The sequence below is a fragment of the Hetaerina americana genome, unplaced genomic scaffold (genome assembly GCF_022747635.1).
Source record: "Hetaerina americana unplaced genomic scaffold, ioHetAmer1.1.p SCAF_4, whole genome shotgun sequence".
NCBI classification, from domain to species: Eukaryota; Metazoa; Arthropoda; class Insecta; order Odonata; family Calopterygidae; genus Hetaerina; species Hetaerina americana.
The window spans coordinates 102,128,691-102,154,058 of record NW_027286985.1 but is presented as its reverse complement, the minus strand read 5'-3'; positions in this window follow the sequence as shown (position 1 = coordinate 102,154,058).

Sequence of the window (25,368 nt, the reverse complement as noted above, 5' to 3'; positions counted from 1 at the left end):
ATGTAAATATTGTTGCAGAAAAACGTGTATATCTCCAATCTTCTTTCTACAAAATATTCATAAAAACTCTGCCCTACTTTATACTACATAGCAATAAAAAATTACCATGAGCAGTAACTATTTGATATTTTAACGTTATAATGTTTATGGAGCAATCCAACGATCAACTTTGGTGCACTAAGAGAATAAAGATGAACTGAGCAAGAAAGCAGTGCAATTTTGTGAAGGATAGTGTGGGGATTTCGTAAAATAAATGTAACAATACTTCTCCCTCTTCTAATTATTAGGTGCCAAGTTTATGCATCAGTATATTACTTCCTGAATTGCGGCTATACTTGTTATTATAAGAGCAATTTCAATCTGCAGTAATTTACGGTGAAATATTCAATTACTTTGGTTTTCGCCCACATTCAATCACAAGTTTCTCTGTACCACTGTCAGGAAAAATAAACGAATAGTTGAAATCATCTTCCCGCGTTGCTGATTAAGATTAATGAAGTTATATCAATATCTAATTTCTTCTAAGTCAGAATTCGGGCTATTAAGATAATGGGAAGGTTGTGATGTGGGATTTATATGCTGAGCACATTGGAATTGTTCGAAAATTACTTAATACCCGCTTATGAACCAAATTTTATTTTTCTTAATATTAACAATAAATGGACCAAAAAGAAAAATTAAAGCTGTTGAGGATAAAAAGAACCACCATTTCATATAATCAAACCGGGAACTTTTGGTACGGCAGCCCGATACCTTACCCTCGGTCAAATATATTGTATGATCAATTGATTAAAAAAAACAATGTCTTATCTAAATAATGGTTTCAATTCCACGCAAGGAACTCAGCCATTTCAAAAGTTTAAGTTGAAAATTAAAATGGTGGGCTACGGAAAATTACATCTTTTTATTGAGAGTAGTCTTCAGAACTCTACCTTAGTTGAAATAGTGTTTTGGGACGGTGTCAGTGCATAGAAAAAAACTGAAATGGTTACGTATCGTGAGTCAATTTTGGCCTAAAATCAATATACAATTGTATGCAAAAACATCGCATGGCTACGACGACAGAAAGCGTTCATAAAATGGCAATAGCGTGTGCAGGGGTTGTCAAAATAGAATTTTATCTAGTTTCTGGGTTTTTTGAAATCCCGAGGTTGAATTATTTTTATGAAAACATTCTTTCCACTACTGCGCATGAATAAAATTAAAATATCTTAAAACCTACATCCATTTAGTCGCGGGATGTCCTGTTGCCAAAGGAGATGCTCTTTAAATGCGAAAATTCATCTCCATGGGCTCAAAGCAAGGAGTGCCACTTCAGGGAAAATCGGGAAGTGACTCCTGCAGCCAGCGAATTCTCCGAGCAAGTAAACAACACCGTGGACTTTCCAAGGGCTCATGATTTAAACTCGCGTCGTAGAACCTGGAAGGCGAGTTGCAGGCTTGCCTCTGGATTTTCGAGAATTCTCCAGGAAAACTCACTTTCTCCCTTCTCTGGAGACGCGAGCCGCAGACCTGACTTGGAAGACTCCCGGGAGAACCTTATTCTCTCCGTTTTCTCCATTAAAACGAAGTCTCGCTGAATGGGGCTCCGTTGTTTGCTAAATACTTTTGCACGACAGCATGACGTGAAAGTAACGCGTCAAACTATTCCGCAATAATTCATTTCCACGCCCAATGCCATCTTAAATGATTCGCGGGTGACGTAATGAGGAATGCATTATCACTTATCCCACAAATGACGCCCAGATATCTACCCGATGAAAGCAATCCGTGGAGCATTTTAAGTGGAACACTTTGAGGCAGACGATGCTTCGGTAATCCGTGAATGGAGATTTTTGGGTAAATTCTGGGCGACTCGTTAGAGCAGCAATCGCCTCAATGAATAACTACCCGAAATAGTTTTGCTTGGAGTGAAAATAATATTTTATCGGAAAAAGGAAAAACCACTGCGTATTTATGTGAAATCCTATTTCAGCGATTTTTGCGATGTGTGAATATTTAATCTGTATCGGGTAAACATTTGGTATTTCATTATAATTCATAGATGAGACTAAAAGCGAGAATGTTGGTGGTCGCGGAAAGGCCAAGAATTTTTCTGAAAAAAATTTTCAAATCATCAAAAATTAGAGGTGAACATAATGCCTATTCTTCACGCATTGGAATTGGGGATCATAGGTAGAATTTAGATAGAAAGGCCAAGTACCTCAATTCGAGAGCCGGAAATCATCAGATTTAAGATCGTGATTTACTGACGTCAAGTTATTCCTGCAATTAAATTTCACCGAGGACAGTTAAAAATGTTTGTGAGGTACATAATTCAATTTGAAAAACTTATACCTTATTTTTTAACATTCCGGGTCTCGAAAAGGTTAAAATTAAAAATCAATCATCATTCATGCTTCTAAATTGCTGCACCCTTGGCGAGAATTCGCTTTTTATCTTCTTCAGTGCTTTAAATTAAAAGCTGCTTATGTTTTCGCTATGATTTCCCTCCTTATGTTTATATACCCAAGGAGTTATTGATATTTGATTTATATTAAATCCGAAGATTTGCTTTAAAAACCTACAATTATGGTTTACGGTGTTTCGAATATGCCTGCTCTCTCATATTTTAATATTGTGGCTTGGTGCTTCGTTTTAAATCTATTTTGAATAGGTTGGTACTTCTGGACGCCGTTGGGGTGTCCTCAGACTTCTTTTTTACTTTTGAAACTCAACATCTACATCTACATCAATATCCTGCAAGCCACCAAAAAGGTGTGTGGCAGGGGGTGCAGCACCAGGAGGAAAGGGTAAGGGATTAGGGGGTTAGGGTTTTTCAAATGGATGGGGAAAGGTAAGGGAAACCTGCAAAAAAATATATAAATATAATCGCATAAACATTCGCACTCGCTAACTTGTAGGTTAATACTTATTATGTCGAGCCGGCTCCTGGGGGATTTCGATTACATGAATTCTGGTCTCTTATTGTTCTTGGAAATAATGACCATTTAAACCTGTCTGTCCTGCAGTCAATCTCTCTGATCCCTCCGCCCGTAATACGTTGTGGTTCGTATTATGTTCTTGATGTCAGCGGAAAAGGACCCATCTTTCAATGTTTTTAACTAGTTTAATCTATATTGTAAACACCGCTGTGTAAGGGAATCCCAGCCTAAATTTTCTAGCAAAGTAGTTACGCTACTGCGTTGGTCATAACAATTTTTGACAAATCTAGCCCCCCTCCGCTTAACTCGATCTAATTCCGAAATCAAATTTATCTCTTGAAGATCCCATATACTGGCGGCATACTCTAGGCGGGGCCTGACTAGGGCAAGAAAACATCGTTCCTTCACTTTTTCGTCACATTTACCCAGCACTCTTTTTACAAATCACAATTTTTTATTAGCGCGACAGCATATTTCCCGTATGTGCTTTCCCCAGGACAGATCGTGAGTAATTGTTACACCCAAGTATTTAAAGGAATCTACCCTCGCGATTTCTGTTTGCTTCACTTTGTAACAAAATGGGGGGTGTTACTCTTTTCCCAAAAATGTATTACTACGCATTTTTTCAAATTTAATTCTAATTGCCATGTATCGCACCAAATCTGGATTGCATTTAGGTCGTTAGCTAACGTGACTCTGTCATCGCGACTTCGAATGTCCCCATAAATCACCGCATCGTCAGCAAAAAGACAGAGACAAAAGACAATTAACCACGACGCTGAGGTCGTTTATGTAAATAAGAAACAAGAGGGGGCCTATGGCACTTCCCTGTGGTACACCCGACGTGACCTTAACAGTATCGGATGATACACCGTCCCGGACGACTGTTTGAACACGAATTTTTAAAAATTGTCTTATCCAGCATATAACACTCCCGTGTATTCCATAAGTTTCCAACTTCGCGAGTAACTTGCAATGAGGGACTTTATCAAAAGCTTTTTAAAAATCTAGAAATATTGCATCAACTGGAATATTACTTTCACCGGAATGCATTATATCATGAACAAATAGTGCGAGTTGAGTTTCGCAGGATCTACCTTTACGGACCCGTGTTGGTTATTAATCAATAAATCTTGGCTATCGAGGTACCTCATTATTGAACTAAAAATGATGTGCTCAAAAATCTTACAGGAGATGGAGGTGAGTGATATTGGCCTATAATTACTGGGGTCCTCCCGGTCTCCATTTTTAAATATGGGTGTCACAGAAGCTATCTTCCAGCCGCTTGGCGGCTCTCAAGATGAAGAGCGATGGAGTCACCATGATCGCTTGCAGGCAGCAATGAAGGATTAAAACTTTAAGCTTTTCATCGCTACCTGGAGGTGAGTAATCCGATCGCCGCTGGAATAGACATGACGACTAAGCCATCTCGGAAATTGCATCGGGATCTGCGTGGTGATGTTTTAATACTCTCCGAATGGCGGGAAGTGATGGCGTCGCTCCTCGTAAATAAAGGTGAGATCATCGAGACCATTTTGGTGATGTCGATCGAACAACATCGGTGGTACCTAGAATTTTTTTGTTATTATCGGTTGTCTTTCGATTATTGATAGGTTTTGTATGCACCCAAAATAGGATTAAAGCCATTGTCGAGGAATTCATTGGACACTACAATGCTAAATGTGGGCGCCATATTAACAGTTTTCGCTGGACATCATTGCATTCATGATTTTCATTCACTAACGCCATTGACGATTCTCAAATTTATTACAATTAATGATAAAGAGTTTTAGTTTGTACAGAAAAAAGAAAATTGCTTAATTTAGTATAAAACCCAATAAGTAATAATGATATATGTAATTCAGTCGTAGTGTAAGTCAACACTTTTGCCAAATTAACAGTATTTTGCCTCATCTTTAATCCGGATAGAGATTTCAAATGGAAAATCTTTTTGTTCATTTATTCATCAAGGACAACATTTTTCAATTAAAAAAATAGATAACGAGGGTAGGCTGAAAAGTAATGCACACATGCTTGTAGACCACAAACAAAAACAAACAAACACAAGTTTCGAAATCATATTTCTGTTTTGGAACATACTCACCGTTAAGGCACCGTCACATTTATTCAAACGTGTAGCAAGGTTTTTCATTCCGTCACTGAAAAACCCTTCCGAATTTTTTCGAATCCAGGACTTGACAGCTGCCTTCACCTCATCGTCCGAGGTGTAACGATTACCCTTGAGGTGTCTCTTGAGTTGAGGAAAAAATAAAAATCGCAAGGCGCAAGATTGGGAGAATGAGGGTGTGGAATTGGTTCGAATTTCAGGTTTCGCAAACCCTCTCCAGTTGCGCGCGAGGTGTGTGGACGTGCGTTGTCATGTTACAAGATTATTGGCGCCAGACTGCCTTTAACACGACAAACTTGACCAATATGTTTTGAGTGATCCACCAGTCATTTTGAATCAAATCTTCGATAATTTTGCGATGTTTGTCGTCTGTGGCAGTGATCGGACGTCCGCTGCGTTTCATCAAAAATTATTGCTTTTCCTGGCTCGTAATCACGAAATGTCATTACCCATCGATTTACAGTAGACCTATCAAAAGCAGAGTTACCATAAACAGCCTATAAACGACGATGAATCCCAGTAGGAGTCACTTTTTCAGCAGTTAAAAATTCGATAACAGCACGCTGTTTAACTCGCGTTGACATAGAACTAGAATACGCCTCCATACTTCCGCTTCTCAAAATACACTGGATGAATGTAACGACCTCAAACCTGCGCATGCGTGTTAAGAGGGTATGCCACTTCCACTTGTCATAAGGAGTGCTTTTGAAGATCATTTTTTTTGTGGTCTACAAGCATGTGTGCATTAGCTTTCAGCCTACCCTCTTACTTGGAAAGGGTTGGCGTAACCATCATTGAGACTAAACGATGAAATAAGAAAAGAGATACGAGTAAATATTTTTGAACGACGACAAATTCAGCTCAAATAAAGAGCAGTCTATAAAACTATTGCCAGACAGTACAATTGTGACGCGGAAAAATACAATTGGCCCGTGATGAACTTTTGGAGAAGGACCAAAGAATGGTCACGCTATGAAAATACTTGAAAGGAAAGCATAGGAACAGAAATAAACATTGTTAATAATAAGTACATGTTAAATAATATAGGGCAGAATGAAAACAAAAAAAATGGGCAAAAGAAAATTAATATACCTTATGTAAACACATACCTTTTGGAAAAAGGGATGTCCGTCCCAAAACATATGAGCACAATCCCAAATGTGGCGTCAGAAGAATCAACTTGCCTACTACATGTACCATCAGATCCAAAAGGAAAACACTTTCATTACAATACATACTATTTATTCATACATATAGTATATAGGTACCTGAAAAAGTGAAATTTTAGTTCTTTGGCAATTTATATTATTTATAATTTTGGTCATTGAGAGAGTTTTTACTATCTTTAAAATCTTGCTTTAAAGGGTTAACATTTGAAGCGCTTAGTTCTGGTTTTGAAAGGCTTTTGCTGAATTGTTTATTGAAGTTTACATAACTAAATGTGTATCGAATATGATTTATTTTTACACGGAGAATAAGTATGGTCTTCAATTGCTATGCAATATCTAAATAGCGATTGTGTTAGAGTATGGGATAATACTTAAAAGTACCCAGACATTGGTTATTTCTTTCATGCATTACATTAGACATTAGCAGTTCTTACTTTTCTACTGAAATTTCTTAATGTTCTTATCATTTTCTATCATAATGAATTTACATGAATTTTTTCATTGATTTCTTCAGATTTATAAAATTAACGTACTTCCTCTTCCACGCTTAACTACCAGAATCGATTTTTTAGCAGTCTTTATTTTCTCCTAACCTCTCAAACCTCTTCCTTCCGCGGTCTGCAAATTCCCAAAACGACTTACTTCCTTAATCGTTTACTAATGCTCTGTTCTTTGTCTTTCTATCGGTCCATTTCACTTTTTGTTTCATTCTGAATCGCAAATCAGAACAGCCTCCAACCTGATATCATTCTCTTCCATTTAAAGGTCAGGTTCAAGGACACGAAATTGCCCTATCGAAGCCTCCGCTTATCTTTGATTAAATAATACATCCATTCATTTCCGCTTTTTCCGAGTTACTTCTTTTGTTTCCTCAATTATTGCCACAATATCTTTGCAACCGCAATTTTTTCCTCTATTTTCGTGAAAAAATAATCCCGCGTTTTAGCATTTTATCTATAAAGAATGACCGCGTCTGTACTCGGAGGGATTATGGTAAAATTTCCAATAGTTGCCCACCTCCGCTACGATAAATAGTTCCCCAATCAGGGGGAGATGGCGGTGCATTTCTTTGCTACGGAGTGATTCAAATTTGAACAGTGATGGCTTATGGCAATAACGACGATTCCATCGCGCCTTCATTGCACGGCTTCATTAATAGGAAATAGGGGTACGAGGGTGGGCGTCGACCGGGGCGTCGGAGCGTAGGAAGTTTGACTTTTAACGTTGGATGTGGGTGGGTGGATGTGAGGCGTCATCCACGGGTGGCCTGGCCCGGTCGTCAAGAGGTGCGCGTGCCTGGGATGGGGTTAAGGCAAAGTTTGAAATTCTCCGGGGGGGGGGGGGTTTGGAAAGTGTCCGTTTTAGAATTCCATTGGCCCTCAATAATCGATCGATTGGGTTTCATCAATGAAGGGAGAAGGGAAATGAACGCTCGCACCACCACTTTGAATCGTTAAAGTCGCCCCAGAACTTAAGAGCACACCTCTTGGAAGCCTCGATTAATGCTGCCGGCAGGTGCGCATGATGGTGCTTGGGGACTGGTGGTCATTTAGGGAAGCCAAAAAACGAGGAAAACGGGGGCTCGTGTTATGAGGAGGCTAGAGTACACGTATCCTCTCATCCAGAGGACGAGGTTTTTGAATCCCGGTTGAGTCCAAATTTTCCGGAGGTCTTCTGATCCTTCTTATTTCAATGTCATGCGGCGGAAACTTCAAGTGGAGCACGTTGTCCGTGCAATGAGATGAATTGTAAATCCTTGGCGTATTTCGTTAAGAGTGGTCGACTGGTGACTCCAGATTTCCCTCCACGCTTCTTCCCCATTCCCTGAGATCCTATCCCTTCCAAACTACTCCCATTCTGTCCCTGATTGAGATACTGAGCTCAGCTGTTAGTCTTACTGTGAGGAAACTGAGGAAAAAAAAATATAACAAACGAGCTTTTGTGTACTGAAATAGGAATTAGAAACAAAAGGGGAGATGTGAAAAAGTAACTTCTCAACTAATCATAATATGCAATGATTATAGCGGAAACTTGACGGTCTATAATGTTGGGCGAATGTGATTCCCACAGTAATTAGAAGCTTCCGGATTGCAAATCTTCAGCTGAAAACGGTTTATGCTACCGCTTTAAGAGAGAGGATTGGGATTTGCTGGTAGGAGTGTTCGATTTTGGCTATAGGGATTTGCTAGAGAGAATACGTAGGAGGGCGATGAAAGATAAAAGAAGACAGTAGCGGGAAGCTAATATCTAGTGGAGGGCAAGTCTACGGTTGAAGGTAAGCTTTGAAATCAAAATCTAAGCGAGCTCCCAATGCTAGGACTCGATCACGGGAGTGTCGGGGGTGGTAGTTAGGAAGGGGTGGGGGGCAGGGTTTATATTCATTCCTTAACAGAGGGTGCACGAAAGTGAAGTTAGCTCAGTTCAGAGAGATTCTGCCATCGGTGATCGAATGTGATACGCTGCTGCTGCGGCGATTGTTTAACCTATTTTTGAGTGTGGTGCTTTAAGACTGCAGGAGAGGAATATGTTTTTGCCTGAGGAGCAAGTTCCCCGAGCGTAAATATGCATAGAATGTTGGCAAAAAACACTGGTGAAGGAGGATGAGGAGGTGTGATGGCTTGGACATTTTAGACATCGGTGCTTATTGCACGGCCTCGAAACCAATGGCCTAGGCGATTAATTGTCCTCGTTTCATGTGCCCATGTCCTATTTGGAACGCCACATACAAACTGAGCGGCCTTTATTACGTAGATGGATTTGGGATCCGATCGAGTTCCTTTTGAAATCATTGCTTCTTAAGTTATTCTGGTTCTTTTTTCACGTGACTACGCTGCTAAGGAATTATGCCTCCACCTTTGATAAATTCGAATATGCTTGTTCATGGATGGCGTTGGAAGTGAAATGTGCGCATGGAAATGTTAAGGAAAGCATATGAATTTATTAAGGAGGGCGTGAAAGAGCCAAATTATAGTAACTAGAACGATTGGTCAAAAGTATTATGAAAATTGTTACAGCATTGTACGTCGCCCGCCTATGTGGTCTCGGCAAAAACTAGATACCCAGTGATTTTAGTGGTAACAAAGGGTAAATATTTTTAAAGATAACTTGTAGCTTATTATACAGGTTTCATAATGCGTGAACCGTATTTGATAATAACATTGACCATTAACTGGCGACCCCGTTGGCGGCGGGGTAACGTCCTCGTCTGCCACGCCAAGGGTCGCGGGTTCGATTCCCGCCTGGGTGAATTTTCCTCCACCTAGGGCTTGGGTGTTTGTAAATGTGATCGTTTTTATCGTTGTTAATAGTTCGATGTAAAGGCCAGAATGTGCTGTTTTCGGACTTATACTGAATAAATAAATAAAATTTATTTTTGAAAATAAACTCATTTGATGCGTACTTAGTAGAATTACACTAAAAACTAACTTATCCCAAGTATTTTAAATGAAAATCAACAGAGTGAAAATTTTTTAAATACATTAATTATATTTATTCCAAAGGTCTTTTTTTATTTAAAATATTTTTACTTAATCTTAATTTAAAACTTTTTTACTTAAAATCCAAATTTATTTATTTAGCTCACACGAATAGTGCGTATTGAAATCTCTTTGTCACAAACCGTGCAAGCGCCTGCTCATATTCCGTGAAGTCACGACGACACATCCATTCCCTCTCGGAACAGTGCCAACTTTACCTTCAACGCTTATCAAAAAATGTTCCTTGTTTCCAAAATATCTTTGAATTTCATTTTAAATACCTAGCCTAGTCATCATCATCGTCAGTATTTCAATCCTAGGATTGGTTTACTGCAGCCCTTCATTCTACTATATTCAATGCCAATACCCTCAATCCTTGATACCTTCTCTGTTTTATGTTCTTAATTTGTGCTATGTACATGTCTCTTGGTCTTCCTCGTGGAATCTTCCCTTCTATTTTAATTCTATTATATTTCTAATCAATCCATTGTGCCTCAATATGAGCCCAATTCATCTATTTCTTCTTTGCCGTAGAGTTCTCCATATGTTCCTATCCTCTTCTGCTCTTCTTTATACTTCCCCGTTCGTTACTTTGTCCATTTAATCTTTAGTATTCTCCTCCAGCGCCATGTTTCAAAGGCTTCTATTCTTCGCTGATCCACTCTTCCAGCGAAGAATAGAAGCTTCGTCTTGTAAAACTAAATAATTCGGTGTTCTAAGATGGCCGCCAGAGGAGTGAAGATGAAGGCAGATGTGGTGTTGTGTGGAGGGAAATCGGAAAGAAAAGGTCTTTCGTGTGCCTCAAAAACAGCTTAACGCAGAGCAGAAAGAGCCCATTGGGCATGGGAGAAAATGTATTTAGTTTAGAAGGGTGGTGAAAATGTGATAACCCCGGCGGTGGCGGGGTAACGTCCTCATCTGCCCACCCAGAGGTCGCGGGTTCGATTCCCGCCTAGGTGGTTTTCCCTCCACCTAGGGCTTGAGTGTATGTGGTTGTAAAATTGTTATATCAATATGCAAAGTCCGATGTAAAGGTCGAAGAGCTCTTTTTGGACTAATGTAAATTAAATGAATAAACAATGAAGAGACAGCTCTAAGTGCACGGGGATATTGCGGTTGAAGCATCACATGAAAAACCAGTGCTGAGTAGATCCACTCCGTGGGCCAGAGGAAAAGGTGAACGAGAGAACTGAAGGAGGAGGGAGATGTTGAGGATCGATTGGGCAGATAAAATGAGAAAGGAGGAAGTGTAGAGATGGATAGAAAAAATAAAGTCAATCAGGAACCTTGCATGGAAAATAGCTAAATGTGCACGCCTCGAGGTGTAATCGATTCGTTGATATAGATCGAATAAATATTTTCACTTAACTTGGTTTCCAATAAACTTGTGAAATGAACTTGATCTAATAATTGTTGGCAATATTTTTGCTCCATTCCTTCCGTTCAAAATAGTTCAAAATTGCAAGAATTCCCAACCAAGATACGTGTTTGAACTCGGTATGTGCATTCTAAATTTGATGAACGTATTGATTTTTATCATTCGCAATCAAAAAAAGTATTCAGTGTCGCAGGATGAGTTTAAAACAAGCTATTGATTTGAAACTATGTATATTACATGGAGGGCATCAAGCATTGCTGAATAGTCCTCCTAATTCCTCTACCTATACCTGAAGTTCCTCCATAAAGGGGGAGAAATCTCACTAGCCGAAAACACCCGGGGTTGAAGAAAATAAAACAAAATTTAAATGAATTTCTTTTGTGGAAATTCATGATCTGAAATAGTTCAACCCAAACCGCCTAAACTTCCCTTCATAGATATAACTTTTAATTCTATATCTCGGTCCTAAATCTTTGCTTATAGATGAAGTAAGTTATTAAGCATAGCAGGCATAACACTTCCTTTCAATTCCGCATCCGTTGGCAAAATAAACTCTCGCATTGAAATTGCTAAGAACGAATTTGAGTTGTCCAGATACTTATAGAGTCCAAGAAAGTCGAATTAAATGAGAATTAAAAAATATTTTCTTCACCACCGATTATCTAGCTGTCATGCATGTGATAATTTAACCTTCGCTCACTTGAAATATCTAAGGAAAAGTTGAATTTTCATAAACACCTATTTTGAAATCAATTCGTCAAAGTTAGAAACCGTCAACGCCACGAGTAAGCGCGGCGGCAACCTTCATTTCCTCTAAAATATTCTGTGAACTCAGCTTTAGGGTAGAGGGAAAGGAAAAAGCTTGTAACGGTGGTAAGGGAAATAGCTCTGCCCCCCGAACTCGTCTCTCATCCTGACCCCGCCCTTCCCTCCTGCTCTGTCTACCGTGCGAATCGCCGAAGAAGATGAGTGAGGGCCAGACCCCTCTGGTGGCAATCGGAGGCATCCCATTTCCGCTCGGTCAACGGATGACCGTCGTGAGAGATGAGAGCATGGACGAGACGACCTAAGGGAGGTAAGAAAGGGGGGGGTGGCGGCGAGATAAAGAGCGACTTCAATATCCCTCTCCTTCCCTCCCCCTCTCTCGAGATTACGGAGATGGAGGAACAGGAGGTCTGCTTTCTCCCTCCCACAACACTCTTTTTTTCCTTTCCGTGTTCCGGCGCTTCCCTCTCCCCCACTCACGCAACGGCGCCGGCCCTCCCGGGTCTTCCTCCCCTCCCGTGCTTGCGAGCAGTGACGTCGGCCTCCCTCGGACCCGGGCGCCGGCGCTTCCCGACGCCACACCGAACTCATTACGGTGTCCACCGTGGTGGACTTCTCTTGTTTGTTACAAACGCTTGTTTAGATTTAAGGGTTGAATTATTTTCTGGCCGACGGTTTGAATGTTGCGAGAGATGTTCGATAGACATTGGACGGAGTGTTAATTAAGAAACAAGATTAGGACCTAAGAAGATCCTCCATCCTTGTGAAGTGTTGTCGTTCAAGGAAGGCGGCATTTGTGAAGGGGCTGTTGGAAAAATGGGATGAGAGTCTTCCATCCCTCCTCTCCTCATCCCTTGCCCCCGACGGAGAAAGTGGGACTAAGCGAGCCTTCCAGGAAGGCGCAAGACACTACGCATGTCTGACATCAAAGATTGAATTATTAGGAGCTCCCAGTATTGCACCAGATTAGGGATTTTGGATGAAAATTAAAGAAATATAAGCTGGTAGTTCAGGATTTATGCACAAAATATTCCTCGCAGGATGAGTAATCACAGCAAATCAAGGCTAAATTTCCTGATAAAAGAAAAAATTACTACCACCCGCCATGAATAAATAAATATTTTAAAATTTTGGTACCAATTTTTACGTCAAATATATAAAACTAACCTCTTATGTTAGAAATGTTTTTATATTAGGAGTTTAACTTCCATATTCAACTTTAAACCGACATCAAATGATAAAATATTATCTGATATTGAATTCTCACAGGGTCTTTAGGTATACGCTCTGCAAATTTCAACTATTTTATTCACTTAGATGACAGTTTCAAATCATTTTCATTGTATTTCGATGAATAACTATTTACGTGGTCAATTATTGATGACATGTATTATGATTAGTGATTGCCCACAAATAATGAAGGTATGACGTGTAACCAAATGTGTTTCTCATTATTTTATTTTGAAAAGTCAAAAGTATATTTATTGACTGTCAATGACGAACCCATTTTTTATTTTTATTGATATGCTTCTCCTAACATTTGTGTAGCTGATGATAATTGCCATTTTGGAGTCGCATTCGTATTGCAAGATTATTACATAGCATAATGTACTGTGTCTGCTTACTTTATGTGTATATGTATGTATATATATATATGTGTATATATATATATATATATATATATATATATATATATATATATATATAATATTTTTACTTTGTCCTTTTAGAATTCATGCACGCTTACCTTCATCCAAAAATTTTATTCCAAAAGGGAATTAGTATTAATGATCCAATTTATTCTATTCCCTTCTTCTTTGAGACTATAACCAACAGTAATGTTCACATTAAGATCCGAGTCCAATGTTTTGTGGGGCAAATATATCCTTAGATTCTTTGCCACTCGTCTAAAACACTTCCTTGTGGTCTCTCCCAGTTCAGTTGGTCTGTGGGAATTGGATGTGGGTGGCGGGAGGGAACGCTGTCGAGCTCGGTGTCTCCCCTCCCCGGAGCTCCGCCCTCGGCTTCTCCTCTCCGATGGAGATCGTCCCATGGGACACGAGTGATTTATTCTTTACATTTACCTGCAATCGAATGGGGCCAGAGAAAAGAGCCAGGTCATACGAGGTCGAAAGCATCCATTCCGACACGATACGTCTGTTGGAATTTTTCAGACCATTATAACGGATAGTCTACGTATTAGGGGGAAGGTCTGAGGCTGACCCTTGAGACTATTACGCAGCGTCGTATATTTCTTAAGAAACTCCGGAAAACAAAATGCATGTCTCCCTCTTCACCGCTTCCTTCCTTCCTCGCCTCTCCGAACTTCCCACCCTCCTACACGTCGCCCAGAATTGCCCCTCCCATCCTCCCTCACTTCCCCAACATTCTTTCTCCTCCCTGCCATCAACATACCATTACACCTTAATATCTTTACCATCCGCTTCATCTTTCCCTTATGGATTTCCCGCAGCCAAACCCTTTTTCTTCCGCGGACAGCCCTTCAATTATTTTTAAAGCAAATGTTTCGACCTTATAGATGTTTTAGAAAAGACTTAGCTTTCAACTGGAAAGATGTTGAATATGATGGTCACGGAATCATCATTTGGGTCGTTCAAACAAGTGACCTAGTGACTCACGTCAAGTTAAGGGAACTAAAGGTGACACATTCAGGATGAGTAAGAAGAAATGGAATATTTAAGCATGTTCTGCCACATTAATAATGCGTAGCTTGCCAGGAATTTTGGTTTACTAAATGAATGATACTGCTTATTAAAGAGAATTCACGCAATCAATGTCAATTCTAGTGAACATGGATTGCGTACTAGGAAAATTTACTCGGCAGTCCATATGCATTCAGAATCTGGCTTTCACTACTTTTTTAATTATGCGAGATAACCTTTGGCCGTAGACTTTACCGAGGCGCCCCTCACGATTTATATCTTCCACTTTCGTCTCCGTCAAGGACACGAGATACGGCGCTCTGTTCCAGAGTCTTCATAGGCCGACTTGAAAAGGAGTTGCTCTTCTCACAGGCACCCTCAAACCATTTTTGGGGTCCGTTTCATCGAAGATATCTTCCTCATCTGGGCACGCCGATTCCCTTACCGCATTCATCTCCCGCCTCAATTCCTCTCCTTCATCTCGTTTGGCTCCGAGACCTCCGGAACCGGCCTCACTGCCGCAGATGCCGAGATTGCCCTCCCCAACTTCAAATTTCCCAAACCCTATTCATATTAAACGACCCAACCACAATGTTATCTCCGCTTCGACGTCTGCCTGCCTCTCTATATTTGGCATCCGAGCCATCCCTTGGAGAACGTCATTAGTTGTTTGTCTAGGATAACTTCATCTCTTCACTTTCTCGGTATTTTCACCAGGTGCTTCAGTAAGATTAATTAAAAGTCACGGCTACAAAATAGACTACCTGATTAAATGAATCACTCCTTGGTGGTATAGCTTGATTTCTGAGTCCATATCATTTGAGGTAAAATCACAATTTATAACTATCGGTTTTAAAATTTACTTCTCCTTTCACACATACATACATACATACATATATATATATATATAATATATATACATATATATATATATATATATATATATATATATATATAATATATATATACACATATATATATTTATACACATATATATATATATATACATATATATATATATATATATATATATATATATATATACATATAACACTCTCTCTATGGTTGTGCAATGAGCTTTGTATTACGAACGTGATACAATTAAAGAGGTGATATGCTTTTTTCATCATTTATTCCTATGCTTATTCTAAAGTATCTAAGACATTTGGCCCTTCAGTTAATTTTTAGTCTGTGAGTGAATCGCCTCGCGACCAAAAGTAGGGTTACTGGATGCCAAGTACCTGGCTCATAAGAGAAAGAAGAAAAGGAAATATATTTTTGGGGAAGAAGGGACACATCCTGCCGTTTTCAGTTCAAATGCTTCAGCGTAAAAACGTCTTTCAGCGCGTTTTTCCAAAAGTTTTATGTAGAATTTAGAGTAAGTTGGTTTTATCGGCAGTGGTGCTTTCGAACCCTAAAAATGAAGTATTCCGAATGACCAATCGCGCTAGGCCAAATCATAAAAAAATATACATGTTTCATAAAAGTCACTTTATTCCATACGTGTTATGTAAAACTTCTAAACATTATTTATTTCCATTCAATTGTCCGATGTAGATACGTACATATTCTGTCGTGAATGTGTTTAGCAATCGTTAGCCATTCCCTTAGATCTTCTCCCGCCGTCGTCGAAGGAGAGAGAATGGTGCTAACTAGAGCAGAATACCGAATGTGTAACCAATTATTTTTTTCACTCGTGACACACGCTACTTAACGTTATCTCAACGAATTCTGATTTTAATCTCTTTATCGCCATCATTCTTGGAGTTCCAAAGTTGAAATCAGGCCTGGCACCCACGTTGCCTTGCCTAGATAACTCCACGATAAAAATAGAAATTTCGAGTCGGTAATTTTAGGGAGTGTCACGCCGTTTCCTCTCGTATCAAACTATATCTCACGGATTTGGAAACAGAATGAAAAAAAACTTCTAACCTCAATCCTTAATCTTTTCCCTCCCTTAATCATTCGGGTAACCAATTTTACGCTAATTTTAGTTACATTTGACAGAGTATCAATATTTGTTTAATAGCACGAGCAGGATGATTTCTTTCAGATTTCTCGTAGATTATGTCGTGAAATTAACAATTTTTCCCCGATAGAGAATCTGATAAAAATTGTCAGAGCAAGGAAAAATGTTTTACCAGACTGGGGATGGTTAAACCCGATTGAAAAATTCTATGCATACGCCAAATATACCCAGCGATCCAACTAAATGAGTCCTTTCTTGGTGAAAAAGTGGCAAAGGAAGATAGAAATATAAAAGTGTTTTAAGTGTTGATGTTAAGCGAGGGATTGAATATTAGAAACATATTAATAGCACGCATTTTTCGTTGATAAATGCAACCTTCACCTCTTTCAAGAATGAAAAAATCGACGTCGTTTAATTTAGTTTAACTTTCAGATTAATACAGGAAGCTTGAATAAAAAGTACCAATTAGATAATATTTACACATATTGCAAGAACAGTCGTTACTTTATGTTGCTAATAGTAAATAAAGGCCGTGTCACTCGAGAAATAAGCTATAAATAAGATGTAACCCTTTGTTACAAGTTTTATTTTGTCTTGATATGAAAGGTAGCAAACCAATAGTAGTTTGACGAGGTAGATGTCATATCTGAATTGAATACGTATGAACTATTCCATATCTCTGCGTGTTTCATCCTTCTTGGCTGTGCCTGCATTTCCAGTCATTCGTTTTTTGTAGTTCATTATTGATTTTCTTATTTGCATTTGTAGATAGTGTTGCTTCTCTAGATGCCATCAACATATTTGGTATTATGGAAATTTTTTATAGTTCTGTCCCAAAAAATTAGTAGAATAAATTGGGGAAAACTTTATTGCAGAGTACAAATTACTAAAATCCTTCAAAACAGCACTCTTGTGCTGTCTTGTGCATCGGTGTGTGGTATTAACACACCGATGTCAGCGCTTCCGCCACGCTTCTTCGAAGGCGTCGACGGGAATCTCGTTCAGGCACCTCGTCACGGCTATTTGACATAATCCAGTGGCTCGAAATGGTACTCAAAGGGGTCGTACAAGACCCATGTCTCGTCACCAGTAACCACCTATTCCATAATATTCGGGTCACTTTCACCGTGGAATAAGATAAGATTGTCGCACAAACAGTTCCCCGACAGCACCTTGGGGATCATCTTGGCACACCTTTCTCATGGTTAAATCTTCAATTAGAATGCAATACACTGTGGTTTTCTAAATATTGCACTCTTCTGCTTACATCCTAACTCGGGGGTAAATAAGAATTGAGCATGTGTCTCACTTTTTGCACATTTTCATCACACTGTGCTCCTGATGGATGTCCAGGGCATTTACCCTTCGCCAACCTCCTCGTTACCTTCCCAGAACATCCTGTGCAAGCAGAAAACCATCACTTGGCAACATTTCTTCATCTCCGTAAGCATCCTCAAGCCATGGATTCCGAACTCGATATCCCGAGTTTAACACAAAATTTTATCTCATATCATTGCTCCATGTAAAGTGCCATCGTAAATTTGTGACGCAACCCTCGAACAGGGATTCAGTCTAGCAGCGAACCGCAGACTGAATCGGCCACTGACGCGGGCCGCGCTGCTTTTCCAAGATGTCTTACCATTTTTTTCACCGCAAATTGTTACACTCCTATTGTCCACTTCACCAAGAAAATTCGTTTTACTTACTTTTGGGGACATATTTCCCATATTTCACGAAGATTTAACTACAATAAATTCCTGCTAGTGGAAAATTATTTCTGCCTCTTTACCAGCTAAATGACATTGTGGTCCCACTTAAGTGTGAATTGACGCTTGACCTTCCGAATTACAATATTTCCCCTTCTGCCCTTATATTGATACCGAGGACGAAAATGCAAGCTACCACCTCTCCGCACCAGTCATTACCATGAATACTTTGAGCAGCGGAAAACAAGCGTTTCTCCAAAGTCAACGCACATCAAGGTGGCATTTGGAAAAATTCTAATGAAAAGATTCAATGTTATTTGGAACGTACATGTTTCAAAAGATTTAAGCGCCCAGCGATTGGTTGCGGATTCGAGTCCCACCTCGGGAATCGTTTTGACGATGTGGGGAATGATATCTCGGATAGAATGGTCTGTCGGGGGCTCAGGGACCCGCAAAGCCATCATAGATGTAGAAAGATGAAAAAAGAGTATCATTCTTCTACTACTTTTTGGAATGATAAATAAATATGCATATATTTTTGTTCGGAATGTTTAATATTGGAAAACTTACCGATATATTGAGAATCAATTTATTTCAATATCATATATGTATGCATATAGTAAAAAACGCGAAAATTCTTGTGCTATCAATGTATTTGCTTTGATCGCTTCACAGATTAAGCCATGCATCATCGGTGGACGAAGACATTATAGATGTGGCCAAGTTGAAAACAAGTTCTCAAAGTCATTTCTTTAAATTTATATAAATCTGTTACAAAATGGAAACAATGGAATTTGTAAATGGAACATTTACAAGTTAAACTCTTGTTAAAGATTTAGGAACAAAACCTTTTTTGGGCTGTCATATTAGTCAGAAGAAAAATGATTTAGGCTTGGTAAACGTCGATCTTTATACCACCGTATGTGATTCAAAAACAATATTTCAATAAGAATTCGGGGAAATATGTGCGGAGTGAACGAAAAATTTCCCCACGTCTTTAAATTGTTTTGATTAAAGATAAAGAAGAAATTAACGTCTTATGATCACAGTATAGTACTCGCACTATACAAAGAAAAATCTTCATTTGAATCCTCATAATTTATATTCAAGAACAAATATTAGAATATTTGAAGAAAAAGAAAGTATTTCGAATTTTCAACTGTCAATAACGTAAAACCCACTCAAGTGCAATAGGGTCAAGTTCTACGCAACCTGGCTGATACGCTCGATATTTAAAATACTTAACATGTATAAGTTAGCTAACTTCAAAGCTACAAATGAATTAAACCAATGGAAATTAATGCTTTTTTTGATAGGGCGTATGCAATATGTAAATAAATGTTTCAGGAGTTAGGAGATCTAAAAAACTTATCTTATTTTCCCTTTCAAAAAACCCCCCTGGTGGCTATTTAAAGTCAAAGACGTTGCTGAGTATTTCCTTCTCAGATTTAAATTGGTTGACTTGTTCATCTCAGGGTAACAGGGTTAAAGGGGACGGTTTCTCAAAGTCAATGGCTAATTACTTACAAAATATAGTCAACTTAAGCATAACTATGTACTCAAATCCTTTGAAATGTAGACTAGTGATCAATGATGCAATACATTTATAGTAATAATTAAGTTTAGCATGATGCAACTGATAGGAATTTTTGAATGAAAATATAGTTTTGAAAAGCGTGCCTAATAACGCTAAACAATTAAGAACTTTATCCATGAGCTCAATTCAACACTTTTATACCCCAAACCTCACGACAACATAATACTGATATTTCATGATTACGAACATTTTATTCGTTTCTATTTCAGAACCTTTTACCAATCAAGGAACTTTAATGCATATTCTGAAAAAAATTTGTTAGGTAATATGAGTCCGAAATTTTCTGCCTTTAGAGAGTTAAAGAAATAGCTAAAATATAGTTTCGAAGCAATTCATTCACAATTTATGTGTCCTCATGAATTTATGAAAGGAAATGGAATGAATAAATATGCATGCAAATTCACTCAAAGAAAACAGATAGCGCTTAAACAGGGATCGATGCTTTACCTGCGATGAACACTTTACCTGCAAAAATATTCGAGCCCTTTCCTAACAGAGTGTATACTTTTAAGAATAGATGTAAGGCATATATGTAATAATTTGATTGATGTGTGGTGTATGGTATTATATGTAATAGCTTAATTTTTTTTTTAATTTATCTTTTTTTTCTTGCTGATAAATGGTTGTAAATGGGATGGGGATTCACTTGTTTTGTTAAAGAGATTTGTGTTTTGAAGTCTAGTTTTATGTATTATCTTTTGCAATTATTTGGGACTTGTGTGCCACCTGACAATGTCTATCAGCACATGTGTATTTTTAATAATAATAATAATAATAATAATGCTTTCTCACATTTACATATGTGGTATTCCCTTGCTCATATTAACTCTTAGGCTTTAAGGGCTATTTTTGGATCGTGCCTACCTTTGTGCGGTAATGCGTAAGGGTGAGAAATGAAGGGTGTACGAATAAACGTATTGTGGGATTGTGTGGCATCATAGGGCTATATTTCCGGAATGGTTGCCCATAAATGCCTAAAACATGGCGTCGTTTGTCTCACGGAAGGCGCTTTCACAAACACTCCTTTACGGAAGTGAAGAGTAAGGAGTGTGTATTTGAAAGCACTGACAAGCCGCGCCCTCCCCATTTCCTTCGGTCATCCCAACCTTCGCTTCCCAAAGCCGCAAGCCAGAGACACACCTGAGGTCTTTTTAATTATTAATAAATGCTGTCTGGGTGATATTACTTAGATCCGGACTGCATGGGGATGGAACCCACATTACTTCATGGAAGCAGTAGGAGTACACCATCGTAATATTTCTATATGGATGGTGTAGAGTGCTCAATAAAGTGGTTAATGACTCTTGAAGGATGGTGAGGAATAGTGCTTTATTCAGTCTCTTGTAGCATGCACGTACGTTGTGATTATTTAATCTTGGCATTTTCAACACTTTGTATCGAATATGAGTGAAATTATCCAAGTAAAATCCATTAGAACATTTTTAATTTTTGACCCACGTTTCAACTTCTACTCGTTCTAAAACTTTACAAGGTTGAGGACTTGCATAAAAAGAAACCTTATTCTGAAAATAAAGCATTTTTTGTAATTTTATTCTCTATTTTATTCATAAAATAAATTTCCATAAAGATAAACGTGTCTCTGTTTACCCGTTCTGATTGAGGAATGAGTCCTTAGGTATACCCCATGATAAGCACTGGGGTATGCTGTAATTCAATCCCGTATCTTGCATTCAACTTAGACGTATTTTGATGGGATCAAGTGAAAGTATTTCACTTAAAACAATTTTTTTATTCCAATAAACTGGCAAAAATGGAGTGGAGCTATAAACCTCCTTAAGGATATGTGTAAATTTATTCCCACTAACATGAGCTCATGAAGTGTGAGGATGGGAGTTAGGAGATCCCATGGAAATTTACGCTACAGGGATACACGAGGGAACTCAAGGATGTCGAAATTGGCGTCGTTATTTCTGTCAAAGAGATAGTTCCCTTTATATCAGTCGCCACGCTGCGGGAGGGTCGCGGCGGGGGAGAGGGTCGCGGGAGGCTTCGGTGACAGTGGAGGATGATGCTATCGGAAAGGGGATCGGGAGCAGATGACGGGCGAAAGCGGAAAGGATAAGGGATGACGCGAACCGATTGGGAAGGAATGTCGGTGAAGGATGAATGGAGAATATATTGGAGAGAGGAACCAAAGAAGGAAGCCTTGGGACGGTGTGCGAGGGTGCAAAGCCCTGGGGACTCCCTTGCGAGCGAGAATCTTATTTGGTTTCGATTTTACTGTGAGCAACGATTCACTTATTCGATAATGTGTACGGTGAGTTTCAAAAGCCAGTGGTGAACGTGAGCTTTTCCTCTTTCGCTCTCTTTGATTGCCCATCCATTCATACGTTGCCTCTCAAAGGAGCGCGTGATTCGAACTGTTACATTTGCAACGCGTCTTTCTCTTCATTTCTGAGCAATCGAGCGCGTTTGTATCCATGAGATTTGTCATTCGCCGAGTTGAATAGGTTTTTGACGGTTACTTTGTATTTTCCAAACCACGAAGCTATCTACAGCCGATCGCTTCTGTCTTTACTCCAAGTTTCAGTTACGCAAATCCTCTTTCATGGCCTCCACCAGCGTACTGGCTCCCACAACGCACCGCCGGAAATGGTATCTGAATAAAGTTTTGTGCTTCAGGCCACATTTGCGACGAAAAGGAAGTTAAAATGATGTCCTCTAAACTGTCATGTATTTATATAGATTAAATTGCAAGTATGTCTATAGAGCGATTGAAATGAATGTATATAACTTTAAACTATAATTTTATGCAAATATATTTCACCATAACTCTATTTGAGCTTTTTGTAAAAAAAAGTTTTAATCATTTATATTAAGGTGTAGTATCATGGAATAAATATGAGAGAAACGTTTGAAACGAAACGAAACTCCATTGCTCTAAAGTCTTTTGAGTCCAGTTATGCACACCATTCATGACGTGAGTGAAGAGAGATGAAATGGATGGTATTTACAACTGCGTTTAATGACATGGCGATGGGAGCTCACATGGGAGTTGCTGACCCTTCGCTTCTGCTGCTCCCTTTGACATCGTTTTCCCCGAAATTCGAGCAGTTGAGTGCGATGAACGAATCGGAGGAGAGCGAATGGAGTGAAAAGCGGGGGTTTCTGGGCGTACTAAAAGGTGTTTTTTTTATTCTAGGCTCCCATTGGATAAAGAAGATCCGCTTGTGGAGGGTCTTGCCAAAGAAAATAACATTTACTATATCATTGAAACTTTTAGAGTTGGAGCCTCTGCAATCAATCATTCAATAAATCAACGTTAATGTTCATACGGAAAATATACCTTAGAGCGGTAGAATGTCTATTTCTTTTAGATTTTCTAGGGGTTAGAAAGCACAGATTAAGTAAAAAAATCAAATGTCACTCCCTCTGATATATTTCATGCAATTCAATCAAATGATACCATTCATGCAGGGCATACAAAATGGCATTGGCCTGAGATAACGCCTGGATTTACATTATTAGACGAACTCCTAATATAGATTAAAAATTCTTAAAGTTACAGAAATAAGAAATGATCTCGTATCGAAGAGGCTATAGAATGTGTCACTGAAAAATTTTGAGGTCAGTAGAGTTTTTCGTTCAGCCTCAATTATACCGATCAACCAACGGCTGTGAATTATTTTAAATTTTCTAAAACCTTGGAAACGAAACACAATTATTTCCCTGCTAAGCCCACGATAAGATATTTGCAGCGAATACAACGGTGTAGAGTAATATAGGGGACTATATATATAGTATAATGTACGTGTATAACCAAGCAAGTATGAAGAGAAAAAGTTACTTACGAAATCAATGCTAAATAAAAAGAGGATGTCCCTGTGGAAGACAAAGTAGAAGAGATTTTATTGCAGATTTATTTTAATTGAAGTGTTTAGCTTTTATTTGTTTGAGAAAAGGATCGGCCAAAATTTTAGCAGCTCTGGAAATACTACGAGGGTCATCCGGAAAGTAGTACCCGTTCGTGCCGCATGAAGTGCTGACGACGCGAGTAGCCGCTGGACGAGGTCAGATAGCTTCAGTGGCTTGTCTGCCTTCTCTGAGCCAAGTTGCGTGACGCTAGCATTGCCTGTGTTGTTTCTGTGATTGTTTACAATGTTTAAAAAAATTGAGAACGCCGCCAGTTGTGAAGTGAGGGCAGTGATTAAATTCCTCAATGCAAGAAACGTTCGCCCATGTGATATTCATCGCCAATTAAAGGAGGTGTATGGAGACAATGTAATGGACGAGTCGTCTGTTCGGCGGTGGTGTCGCAACTTCAACATGGGGAGGGGGAACACACACGACGATGAGCGTTCGGAGAGACCGTCTGTCATTACAGACCAACTGGTGAGCTCAGTTGACGAATTCGTGAGGAACGATCGGCGCGTCACAATTGATGACATCTGTGAGCATTTTCCCAATGTTTCTCGAACAATTGTTCATGAAATTGTTAAACACCATCTGCATTATGCAAAAATTTGTGCAAGATGGGTCCCTCGCAAGCTTACAGATGAGCACAAAACCAAGCGTATGGCTGCAGCACTGACGTTTTTGGGACGTTATTCTGATGAAGGAGACTCTTTCTTGACTCGCATAATTACTGGTGACGAAACATGGGTTTGTTATGCATCACCTGAGAGTAAACGACAGTCAATGGAGTGGCATCATGCTCATTCACCAAACAAACCAAAAAAATTCAAGACAGTTCTGTCCACCAGGAAACTCATGGCAACCATTTTCTGGGATCGACGAGGTGTATTGCTTATTGATTTTATGGCCCGTGGAGACACTATTAATGCCAATGCGTATTGTGAAACATTAAAGAAATTACGGCGGGCAATACAAAATCGGCGGCGAGGTCTATTGTCTACTGGTGTCATTCTCGTTCATGACAATGCCAGGCCTCATGCAGCTGGGATAACACAAAAACTTTTGCAGCAATTCAAATGGGAAACTTTCGACCATCCACCGTATAGCCCGGACTTGGCCCCTTCAGATTTTCATCTCTTTACAAAGCTTAAAGACTTTTTGGCAGGAAAAAGATTTGACAGCGATGAAGAACTTAAAGAAGGAGTGACCCTGTATCTCAATGAGCTGGCGGCGAAGGACTATGCAGCAGGAATACAGAAACTTGTCACACGTTATGACAAATGCCTTAATTTGCTTGGAGATTATGTTGAGAAGTAGTTTAAAGTATCCTCTTTCAAATAAAATTTTTTATGTTTGTTAATATTTACTTTTGTGTCTTTATTTCACGAACGGGTACTACTTTCCGGATGACCCTCGTATCTTATAAGGTACATATAGACTATGGGTATATTTTGGACGTGAGATCATTTACCAGTATTACGCTTCCTTTTTCTTCCGAGCAATTCCCACCAGATGAAACCCTCGTTGTCATAATGTCATTCCCCAGATTTCCATACATTCCCTCATCGCCTATGCCGTCCTAAACGACTGGTCTCTTTCCTTCTTTCTCCCCAGCGTTCGTCCACAACTCTCCCCTCCATCACGGCTTTACAGCACCCCACTACCTCTCAACATCTCCTCCGTCGACCCCTGCTACCGCACTCGAATTTCACCGCGC